Source organism: Macaca mulatta, chromosome 2 (assembly GCF_049350105.2).
Source record: "Macaca mulatta isolate MMU2019108-1 chromosome 2, T2T-MMU8v2.0, whole genome shotgun sequence".
Classification (NCBI taxonomy): domain Eukaryota; kingdom Metazoa; phylum Chordata; class Mammalia; order Primates; family Cercopithecidae; genus Macaca; species Macaca mulatta.
In genome coordinates, this window is record NC_133407.1 from 5,759,042 (window position 1) to 5,772,107 (window position 13,066).

Here is a 13,066-nt window from a genome sequence, read left to right on the forward strand (position 1 = left end):
CTGATGATTTTGCATTTTCTGATAGCTTTGTGTTTTTCCACAGTTTGCAGATCTTCTCTGCCATCTAAAAACTTATAGTACCGAGGCCGGTGTGGTAGCTCACGCCTGTAATCCCAGCACTGTGGGAGGCCAAGGCAGGTGGATCCCGAGGTCAGGAGTTCAAGACCAGCCTGGCCAACATGGTGAAACCCCATCTCTACTAAAAATAAAAAATTAACTGGGCGTGGTGGCAGGCGTCTATAGTCCCAGCTACTCTGGAGGCTAAAGCAGGAGAATTTTGAACCTGGGAGGCAGAGGTTGCAGTGAGCCAAGATCATGTACCACTGCACTCCAGCCTGGGTGACAGAGTGAGACTCCATCTCAAAAAAAAAAAAAAAAAGTATATATACTATATATAGGGTATATATACACTGAGACAAAGCTAGCAGAACCCTGGGGAAGGAAAAATCCTCGGTGTTGCTGTGAATATGGGACTTTACTAACCCTCCTTGAATCTTTGACTCTTGCCAGAGAAATCTGGCTTTCTCTTAAAATCTGAAGGTGAAATGCCTCACCTGGGCCAATGCCACTCACAGGGATAAGAATACTGAAGTTGTGGTAAGAGGTAAGAAGCCTGGATTCACTAAGTACAAAAAAAGAGACGCAAACTGAAAAATAAAATGTAAACCAAAAAGTTTGCAAACCAACTGGGAGCAGTTTTGGACAGACAAATCCTGAAAATGGCATCAGGGGGACATGAATGCTAGCTCCACCTCTGGACCTGACCGCGTGACGCTCTACACATTTCTCCTTTCTAACCGAATGTGCCTTTATGAAAAAAAAAATGAGAAATGGATTAAATGGTCTCTCAGGAGCTCTCTGGTTCTGTTATTCCTGTGACACTCCTACATCCTTCCTGTGAAAGTGACAAGGTCAGTGTTAGGGAACCTTTGACCAGATTGCTTAATCTCCATGTTGACTTCTGTGAGGAATTGGTTTTAGGACTCTCTTGCCCTCCTTTAATCTAGTTTTTCAATCAAGGTGCTTATTTGCAGAAGGGGAATGGGGGAAACCTGCAACAGATTTAAGTTAAAAAAGGGAGCTTACTGAAGGGATTGTAGGCAGCTCATAGAATCACAAGAAGACTGGAGAGGCAGGAGAGAAAGTGGGGCCTAGGGCCAGCCAGGATCACAGCCATCATGTTCTCAATCTGGTGCCTGGAAGATCCCACATTCCCTCCAGGAACTCAGGATGCCATGCTGGTATCCTGTCCCCTTCAGCCTTGACAGACACAGGAGATCACAACTGGCAGCACTGTGTGCTGTAGCAGCTGCTGCCAACACCTGCCTCTGGAATGGGCTCTTGGCTGCCCCTGCTTTTTGAGTCACAAGCTTCCAATTCAGTCTTGGCAGCTGGGTCTGATGGGCCTAGCTCCTGTCAACCTAGTTCCAGGCACCAGAGAAATAGGAGAGTGAATATTTGAGGTTTTCAGCATCTATAGAGAAGACAAGTTCTATCTCCCACTAAAACTTATATAGCGAAAAATTCTTCCACAGATGAAGGGGTTCAGTTATGCCACCGCCACAAGATAAGACAAATGTTTTAAACATCTGACTAACATCAGTAGGAAAAGAACATGCTTTCATGTGTTGCCCTATATCATAAAGGACTCTAGGTTCTAAAATCTGGACATGGAAAATAGACTGCAGCCCACCTAATCTAGCCCTTTCATTTTACAGATGGGAAATTGAATTTAAAAAGGGATGACAACCAGCTTGTCAGCTGGACCAGAACTTAAGTTTCCTGCCTTTGGGCCAATTATCCCACTACATCATGCCTTCTAAAACAAAGAACAGAATCCCTTCTTTGTCAAATGAAGTAAGATGCCAAATGTTCATAAAACATATTTGTTTTTGCAAGTTAGCTTGTTTTGATTTATTGTGAAGGTTTTGGTATTAAACACATTAGATCCGCTCCCCTCCAGATTCTGACTCAATTAGTACGTATTAACCACCTGCTGTAATGGCAGACATTGCACTAGTGTTCTCCTTAATGCAGCAGGAGGTGCAGGGATCTGTTTGCATCTGAGGAACAACGGGTAATGGGGACTAGAGCACTGTGGAGCTTCTCTCACCATCTATTATTTCTGCTTTTTTTCTGATCATTGTTTTATTCTCCCTTTTTGATAGATACCTCTGCATCTGGTCCTCCTGGCTGAAAGGAAGACAACTGTGGAACCGTCGCAACAGCTGTGGGAAGATGTGTTAGAATTTCAACAGATGGCTCAGCTCTTTTAGTCCCAGTACCAAAATCTCAAGGAAGAAGCAATTGTCTCAGTCTTTATCCCTGGTCCAGCAACTGTAGCTAGAGGGTCAGAATCACACAGTGCATGGCTGCTTCCACAGTACCTCCCAGAGCAACTACAGGAGGCAGAGGGTAGTTCAAGAAAAGCTTGGAAATGCTCAGAGGAAACATCGATTCCATCACACAGATACGAATTAATGTAATACATCAGCCTGATTTATTCATCAAATACTTATTTAATGCTACTGCATTGAAGGCCCTGTTTTAGATAATAGAAATACAGCAGTGAACACAATAAACGCAGAAGACAGAAAAAAGATAAGCAAATATGTTTTGTGTCTGATAATGGTAAGTGTTTTGTTTCTTTATTACTATTATTAATAACGCAAAGACTAAATATCAATAAAGGCCAAAACAAGCGAAGGAAGTGGCAGCCTTTTTATTTGCAAATATGCACACACTCTCCCGCGAGGCTCACCGGTCCGCGGGAAACGACGCCAGAAACGTCGCGCCGGCTTCTGCCGGCAGCGGCCTTTTATGCATTGGCACTGGAAGGGGAAGGGCAGTGGGCGGGATAAGGGCGTGATAGGGGCGTCTCCATAGGCGTGGCCGGGTAAGTTTCGATTTCTCCGGATTGACGCCACCTTGCGCATGCGCAGTTGACCTGCATTGTCCCTGCGCGGGCTGCACTTTCCCGCGCCCAGGTAAGTCGGTGATGAAGAACCCGGAAACAACAGGGACTGTGTCTTCTCGTTCACCTTCCTCCATCTTGTCCCTTCTCCCTCACCCAAACAGTAAGTGCTATGGAAAAAATAAAGCAGGGTTATGAGTGAGGGTGGGGAGTGGGTATATGTGCACGCATGCACCACTCTATGTAGAGAAGACAAGGCCTCATTGAGAAGAGGATGTTTTAGTTGAAATCTAAAAGAAGTGAGGGAATTAGCCATGAGGCTATGAGGTAAAAGCATTCCAAGAAGCAAAACAGGAAGTGCAAAGACCTTGAGGCTGGAAAGTGCTTTGTGTGTTCAAGAAATAGCAAAGAAGTTGAAATGCACCTAACAGAGAATGAAAGGAAGAATGTCAGGAGATGATGTCTGAGAGGGGAGAGGAGCCAGGTCATATAGGGTTTTGGGCTGTATAAACCACCGAAGGACTTTGGCTTTTACTCCAAGTGAAATAGGAAGTCATTCAAAGATTTTAAGAAAAAGAACATTTCACACATGTGTATCATCTTGAGAGCAGGTTGCAAGTATGTAAGGGTGCAAGCAGGGAGATCTGTTTAGAGACTATTATGATCATTTAACCAAGAGATGACGGTGGTTTAAAACAAAGTGATAGTGAAAATTTTGGATTTATTTGAAGGTGGAACTGACTAGAGTAGTCCAACCGATTGGATGTGAGAAATAAGAGAAAGAGGAGAACCAATGATGAGTTTTGACCTGAGCGACTGGAAAGATAGAGGTCACTGATCCCTTTCAAAGTTGTTGGGGTTTGTTTTATTTTGTTTTGTTTTCAGTGAGATGGTGGGAACGAAAGTCAAGCACAGTGAGTACAAAGGAGAACTTGAGGGGAGAGAAATCAGAAACAGCTAGTACAGAAAGCTCTTCAGAAAATTTTGCTATAAAAGTAAACAGAGAAATGGGATAGTAGGTGGAGGTGAGGAAATGTTTATTCATTTTTAAGATGAGAGTGTTGAAGCATCTCGGTATGCTTATGTGAATGATCCAGTAAAGAGGGAAAAACTGATGGTATGGGGGAGGGGAGAGAAATACTAAAGAGATGTCCCTGGGTAGGTGAGAAATGATAGAATGTAGGACACCAGGCTGACAATCTGCCTTAGATAAGAAAAGACAAAATTCAACCTTTGTAACTGGAGAAAAGTGGAGCACATGAGTACAAAAGCAGGTGAGGTGCGAGGCTTAGTAGGAGAAACGTAGGGAAGTGCTTTCTTGTCCCAAGTGCATTTCTCTTATCAAAGTGAAGTAAAAAGTAAAGTCATCAACTGAGAGTGAGAAAGGAGGAAGAGATCTTTGAAATTTGAGGAGATAGGAAAGAGCATGAAACATAAGCAAATGGGAGATTGGATAGAGGATGGGGAATGTAATTGTATTTCCAGGCAGCACTAAAGGCCCTGTTGAGATTAGTAATCATGAATGTAAGGTGAGACCATGTAGTCCTAGCTAGTGCAATCAGGAAAGAGGAGGAAATAAAGGGAATTCATGGAAAAGAAGAAGTAAAGCTATCTCTCTTTGCTGACGATATGATTCTATACCTAGAAAACCCTAAAAGTTCTGCCAAAAGGCTCCTGGAACTGATAAACAATTTCAGTAAAGTATCAGGATACAAAATCAATGTGCAAAAATCAGTAGCATTTCTATACACCAATAACGTTCCAGCTGAGAACCAAATCAAGAACAAAATCATATAGGAACAGTCTTCAAGAAGTCTGGGATTATGTTAAATGACCAAACCTAAGAATAATTGGTATTCCTGAGGAAGAAGAAAATTCTAAAAACTTGGTAAACATATTTGGGGAAACAATCAAGGAAAACTTTCCTGGCCTTGCTAGAGACCTAGACATCCAAATACAAGAAGCAGGAAGAACACCTGGGAAATTTACTGCAAAAAGATCATTGCCTAGGCACATTGTCATGAGACTATCCAAAGTGAAGATGAAGGAAAGAATCTTAAGAGCTGTGAGATAGAAGCACCAGGTAACCTAGAAAGGGAAACCTATCATATTAACAGCAGATTTCTCAGCAGAAACCCTACAAGCTAGAAGGGATTGGAGCCCTATCTTCAACCTCCACAAACAAACAATGATCAGTCAAGAATTTTGTATCCAGTGAAACTAAGCATCATATATGAAGGAAAGATACAGTCTTTTTCAGACAAACAAATGCTGAGAGAATTTGTCACTACCAAAACCAACACTATAAGAACTGCTAAAAGGAGCCCTAAATCTTGAAACAAATCCTTGAAACACATCAGGACATACCTCTTTAAAGCATAAATCACACAGGACCTATAAAACAAAAATACATATTAAAAAGAAAAAAAAAAGTACACTGGCAACAAATAGTACAATGAATGCAATGGTATCTCACATCTCAACACTAACATTGAATGTAAATGGCCTAAATGCTCCACTTAAAAGTTATAGAACTGCAGAATTGATAAGAACTCACCAACCATCTGCTGCCTTCAAGATACTCATCTAACATGAGGCTCACGTAAACTTAAAGTAAAGGGGTGGAAAAAGGCATTTCATGCAAATGGACACCAAAAGCAAGCAGAAATAGCTATTCTTATATCAGACGAAACAAACTTTAAAGCAACAGTGATTAAAAGAGACAAACAGGGCCATTATATAATGGTAAAAGGCCTTGTCCAACAGGAAAATATCACAACCCTAAACATACATGCACCTAACACTGGAGCTCCCAAATTTATAAAACAATCACTAATAGACGTAAGAAATGAGATAGACAGCAACACAATAATAGTGGGGGAACTTCATTACTCCACTGACAGCACCAGACAAGTCATCAAGACAGAAAGTCAACAAAGAAACAAGCGATTTAAAATATACCTTGGAACAAATGGACTTAACAGATACATACAAAACATTTCATCCAACAACTGCAGAATACACATTCTATTCAATAGCACATGGAACTTTCTCCAAGATAGACCATATGATAGGCCAGAAAACAAGCCTCGATAAATTTAAGACAATTGAAATTATATCAAGCACTCTCTCAGACCACAGTGGAATAAAACTGGAAATCAACTCCAAAAGGAACCTTCAAAACCATGCAAATACATGTAAATTTAAAAACCTGCTCCTGAGTGAGCATTGGGTCAAAAATGAAATCAAGATGGAAACTAAAAATAACACAACCTATCAAAACCTCTGGGATACAGTAGAGGCGGTGCTAAGAGGAAGGTTCATAGCCCTGAATACCTACATCAAAAAGACTGAAAGTGCACAAACTAACATTCTAAAGTCACACCTCAAGGAACTAGAGACACAAGAACAAACCAAACTCAAATGCAGCAGAAGAAAGGAAATAACCAAGATCAGAGCAGAACTAAATGAAATTGAAACAAAAACAAATACAAAAGATAAATGAAACCAAAAGCTGGTTCTTTGAAAAGATAAATTAAATTGATAGACCATTAGCAAGATTAACCAAGAAAAGAAGAGAGAAAATCCAAATAACTTCATTAAGAAACAAACCAGGAGATATTACAACTGACACCACAGAAATACAAAAGATCATTCAAGGCTATGGTGAACACCTTTAAGCACATGAATTAGAAAATCTAGAAGAGATGGATAAATTCTTGGGAAAATACAACCCTCCTAGCTTAAATCAGGAAGAATTAGATACCCTGAACAGACCAATAACAAGCAGTGAGATTGAAATGGTAATTTAAAAATTACCAACAACAAAAAAAGTCCAGGACCAGATGGATTCACAGCAGAATTCTACCAGACTTTCAAAGAAGAATTGGTACCAATCCTTTTGACACTATTCCACAAGATAAAGAAAGAAGGAATCCTCCCTAATTCATTCTATGAAGCCAGCATCACCCTGATACCACAACCAGGAAAGGGCATAACCAAAAAAGAAAAGTACAGACCAATATCCTTGATGAACATAGATGCTAAAATCTTTGACAAAATGCTAGCTAACTGAACCCAACAACAAATCAAAAAGATAATCCACCACAATCAAGTGCGTTTCATACCAGGGATGCAGGGATGGTTTAACATATGCAAGGTAATAAATGTGATACACCACATAAACAGAATTAAAAACAAAAATCACATGATCATTTCAATAGATGCAGAAAAAGCATTTGACAAAATCCAGCATCCTTTGTGATTAAAACTCTCATCAAAATCAGCATACAGGGACATAACTTAATGTAATAAAAGCATCTATTATAAACCCACAGCCAACATAATACTGAATGGGGAAAAGGTGAAAGCATTTCCTCTGAGAACTGGAACATGACAGGGATGCCTACTTTCACCACTCCTCTTCAATAGAGTACTGGAAGTCCTAGCCAGAGTAATCAGACAAGAGAAAGAAATAAAGGGCATCCAAATCGATAAAGAGGAAGTCAAACTGTCACTGTTTGCTGATTATATGATCATTTACCTTGAAAAACCCTAAAGACTCCTCCAGAAACCTCCTAGAACTGCTAAAAGAATTCAGCAAAATTTCCAAATACAAGGTTAATGTACACAAATCAGTAGCTCTTCTATACACCAACCAACAGCAACCAAGTGGAGAATCAAATCAAGAACTCAACCTCTTTTACAATAGCTGAAAAAAAAATATTTAGGAATACAGCTAACCAAGGAGTTGAAAGACCTCTACAAAGAAAACTACAAAGCACTGCTGAAAGAAATCATAGACAACACAAACAAATGGAAACACATCCCATGCTCATGGATGGGTAGAATCGATATTGTGAAAATGACCATCCTGCCAAAAGCAATCTACAAATTCAATGCAATCCCCAACAAAATACCAACATCATTCTTCACAGAATTAGAAAAACAATTCTAAAATCCATATGGAACCAAAAAGGAGCCCACATAGCCAAAGCAAGACCAAGCAGAAAACAAATCTGGAGGCATCACATTACCTGATTTCAAACTATACTATAAGCCCATAGTCACCAAAACAACATGGTCCTGGTATAAAAATAGGCACATAGACAAATGGAACAGAATAGAGAACCCAGAAATAAACCCAAATACTAACAGCCAACTGATCTTCAACAAAGCAAACAAAAACAAAGTGGGAAAAGGACATCCTTTTCCCCAAATGGTGCTGGAAAAATTGGTTAGTCACATGTAGGAAAATGAAACTGGATCCTCATCTCTCACCTTATACAAAAACCAACTCAAGATAGATTAAGGACTTAAATCTAACACCTGAAACTATAAAAATCCTGGAAGATAACACTGGGAAAACGTTTTAAGACTTTGGCTTAAGCAAGGATTTCATGACCAAGAATCCAAAAGCAAATGCAATAAAAACAAAGATAAGTAGTTGGGACTTAATTAAACTAAAGAGCTTTGCATGGCAAAAGGAACAGTCAGCAGAGGAAACAGAGAGCCTACGGAGTGGGAGAAAATCTTCACAATCTATACATCTGACAAAGGACTAATATTCAGAATCTACAATAAACTCAAATCAGTAAGAAAAAAACAATCCTATCAAAAAGTGGGCTAAGGACATGAATAGACAATTCTCAAAAGAAGATATACAAATGCCAACAAATATATGAAAAAACGCTCAATATCACTAATGATCAGGGAAATGCAAATTAAAACCACAATGTGACAGCACTTACTCCTGCAAGAATGGCCATTATCAAAGAATCAAAAAACAGATGTTGGCATGGATGCAGTAATCAGGGAACACTTCTGCACTGCCGGTGGGAATGTACAACTACTGTGTAAAACAGTGTGGAGATTCCTTAAAGAACTAAAGATAGAACTACCATTTGATCCAGCAATCCCACTACTGGGTATCTACCTGGAGGAAAAAAGTCATTATACAAAAAAGATACTTGCACACTCATGTTTATAGCAGCACAATTCACAATTGCAAAATCGTGGAACCAACCCAAATGCCTACCAATCAATAAGTGGATAAAGAAACTGTGGTATATTTATATGATGAAATACTACCCAGCCATAAAAAGGAATGAATTAACAGCATTTACAGAGACCTGGATGAGACTGGAAACTATTTTCTAAGTGAAGTAACTCAGGACTGGAAAACCAAACATCGTATGTTCTCACTGATACGTGGGAGCTAAGCTATGAGGATGCAAAGGCATAAGAATAATACATTGGACTTTGGGGACTTGTGGGGAAGAGCAGGATGGGGGTAAGGGATAAAAGACTACAAATATGGTGTGGTGTATACTGCTTGGGTGATGGGTGCACCAAAAATTTCACAAATCACCACTGAAGAACTTACTCATGTGGCTGGGTGCAGTGGCTCACACCTGTAATCCCAACACTTTGGGAGGCCAAGGCAGGCAGATCACAATGTCAAGAGATTGAGACCATGCTAGCCAACATGGCGAAACCCCATCTCTACTAAAAATATAAAAATCAGCTGGGCATGGTGGCGTGCGCCTGTAGTCCCAGCTACTTGGGAGGCTGAGGCAGGAGAATTGCTTGAACCTGGGAGGCAGAGGTTGCAGTGAGCTGAGATTGTGCCACTGCACTCCAGCCTGGCAACAGGGTGAGACTCCGCCTCAAAAAAAAACAAAAAGTACTCATATAATCAAATACCACCTGTACCCCAATAACTTATGGAAAAAATTGTTTTAAATAAATAAAAGAAATAAATATTCTGGTGCTACTCCAGAAACCTTAAGACACACACACACACACAATTTTATTTACAATAGCCACAGACACAAAAATAAAATACCTAGGAATACATCTAACCAAGGAGATGAAAGATCTCTATAAGGAAGCTATAGAACACTGCTGAAAGAAATAATGGATAACATGAATAAATAGAAAAAAATATTCCATGCTCATGGATAGGAAGAATCAATACCATTAAAATGGCCATACTGCCCAAAGAAATCTACAGATTGAATGCTATTCCCATTAAGCTACCAACATCGTTTTTCACAGAACTACAAAAAACTATCCTAAAATTCATATGAAACTAAAAAAGAGCCCAAATAGCCAAGTCAATCCTAAGCAAAAAGATTAAAGTGGGAGGCATCACACTACCCAACTTCAAACTGTATTATAAGGCTACAGTAACCAAAACAGCATGGTACTGGTACCAATACAGACACATAAACCAATGCAACAGACTAGAGAACCGAGAAATAAAGGCATACACCTACAACAACCTAATCATCAACAAGCTTGACAAAAACAAGCAATGGGGAAAGGATTCCCTGTTCAATAAATGATGGTGGGGTAGCTGGCTACCCATACACAGAAAAATGAAAAGGGACCCCTACCTTTCACCACAAACAAAAATTAACTCAAGATGGATTAATTTAAATGTAAGATCTCGAATGTTAAGAATCCTAGAAGAAAGCCTAGGAAACACCATTCTGGACATTGGCCTTGGGAAAGAATTTGTAACTACGTCCTCAAAAGCAGTGGCAATAAAAACAAAAATGAATAAATGGGACTTAATGAAACTAACAAACTTCTGCACAGTAAAAGAAATGATCAACAGGCAACCTACATAATGGGAGAAAATGTTTGCAAACTGTGCATCTGACAAAGGTCTAATATCCAGAATCCATAAGGAATTTAAACAATTGAACAAACAAAAAAACAACCCCATTAAAAAATGGAAAAAAAGACATTAACAGGCACTTATCAAAAGAAGATATGTAAGAGGCCAACAAACGTATGAAAAAATGCTCAGCATCATTAATTATCAGAGAAATGCAAATCAAAACCACAGTGGAATATTTCACACCAGTCAGAAAGGCTATTAACAAAAAGTAAAAAAACTATGTACGTCAGGTAAGGCCACAGAGAAAAGGGAATGCTTATACATTGTTGGTAAGAATGTAAATTAGTTCAGCCACTATGGAAAGAAGATTGGAGATTTTCAAAGCACTTAAAACAGTACTACCATTTCACCTAGCAATCCCATTACTAGGAAAAAGAAAAAGAAATCATTCTGCCAAAAAGACACATGCACTCACATGTTCATTGCAGCACTACTCACAATAGCAAAGACATGGAATCAACCTAGGTGCCTGTCGACAGTGGACTGGATAAATAAAATGTGGTACATATACACCATGGAATACTATGCAGCCTTAAAAAGAACAAAATCATGTCCCTTCCAGCAGCATGGATGCAGCTGGAGGCCGTTATCCTAAGTAAATTAGCCCAGAAACAGAAAACCAAGTACTGCATGTCCCCATTTATAAGTGGGAGCTAAACACTGTATACTTATGGACATAAAAATGGCAACAATAGACACTGGAGACTACTAGAACAGAGAGGAACAGAGGGATGGGAGCAAGGATGAAAAAACTAACTACTGGATACTATGCTGAGTATCTGGGTGGCGGGATCAATCGTACCCCAACGCTTAGCATCATGCAATACACCCATGTAACAAACCTGCATGTGTACTCCCTGAATCTAAAATAAAAGTTGAAATTATTAAAAATAAACAATAAAGTGATACCAGGCAGCATGCTTAGTTGCTATTTTCCAGCTACATTTAGCTGCGTGTGTGCAGTCACAAAGTACATGGAGTATTGGATTTAACCAGATTTGAGGTATTTCCAGGCAAGTTTGATCAAAAGAGAGAGGTGAACAGATTTGAAGGTATTGGCAAGGTGATGATTATAATAATGGACTACTCTGGAAGTTAAGATGAGTAAGAGAGGAGAGAACATAAGGGAGTACAAAAAGAGCAGAAAGATGGAGGCTCAATGATTGTTGATCTTAATAGGGTTGAAAAATTGTTAGAGAAGAGGTATAAGAAGGAGTGAACGGGCCGGGTGCAGTGGCTCACGCCTATAATTCCAGCACTTTGGGAGGCCGAGGCGGATCGCCAGGTCAGGAGTTCGAGACGGGTCTGGCCATCATGGCAAAACCCTATCTCTACTAAAAATACAAAAATTAGCTGGGACGCGGTGGCGGATGCCTGTAATCGCAGCTACTCAGGAGGCTGAGGCAGGAGAATCACTTGGACCCGGGAGGTGGAGGTTGCAGTGAGCCGAGATCACACCCTTGCACTCCAGCTTGGGTGACAGAGCAAGACTCCGTCTGGAAAAAAAAAAAAAAAAAAAAGTAGTGGGCTGTAAATCTGTAAAATTGAACTACAGAGTGAAATGCTTGAAATCGAGAAGACAAAGAGATTGCAGTTATGGGTAATCACCAAAATATGATGAAAGAGTGATTCAGATATGGGGGTGAGGGGAACAAAAATATTACAAGAATGGAGATTATAAAACTCAGAGGAGGAATTGCCTATGAGATGTTGAAATCAAGAGTTATGACTGGGAATAGTTATAAGTTAAGTTGTTTGCCTGAGAGGTGGTGAATGGCATAGCTAGTTTCCAGTCCAGGTCTACATGGTTGCAATGCCTTGGTCATCATCAATATTCTCCTGTATATTCTCCAATATAGCCAATATTCTCCGATATAGCCAATATTCTCCAATATAGCTAATATTCTCCAATATAGCCAATATCCTCCGATATAGCCACCAGTGCTGATAACTTCTCTGCCTTCTGGCCTTACTTGTTCCTTCAATTCTCCCCTTTTCTCCTAATTTCCTCACCATCGAACACTTCCTGAAGTTAAACAGCTAGAAAATGGATTCATTGGCTACCCAGGAGGGAGGATGAGATGTGTGGCAAACGGTTGAATGACTGAACCAAGAAAAAAGTGCTTCCTGTGAAGGAAATAACAGGGATAAAGGATTCAGACCAAGAGTCAGTTTTCATGGCAGCCCTGAAGCTTCAGAGTCGTTTTCAGTTTTGACTCATTTGCTTCCTAAATGTTACGTGATAAGGGATTAGCGAAGGGGAAGCTTTTAAAGATTTAATAACAATGTTGTAAAGCTCATTACAAACTTCTTATGATTGGTCATCTTTATCTTTTAATTCCTATTTTGAGAAACAGGAAGAAAAATAAACAGGAAAATCCCCAACAGGATCTAATTGAATAAAAATAGCACTGACAGGAAACAAACATCTTAAAACTTTAGAGAAGGAACAGAGGACAGTA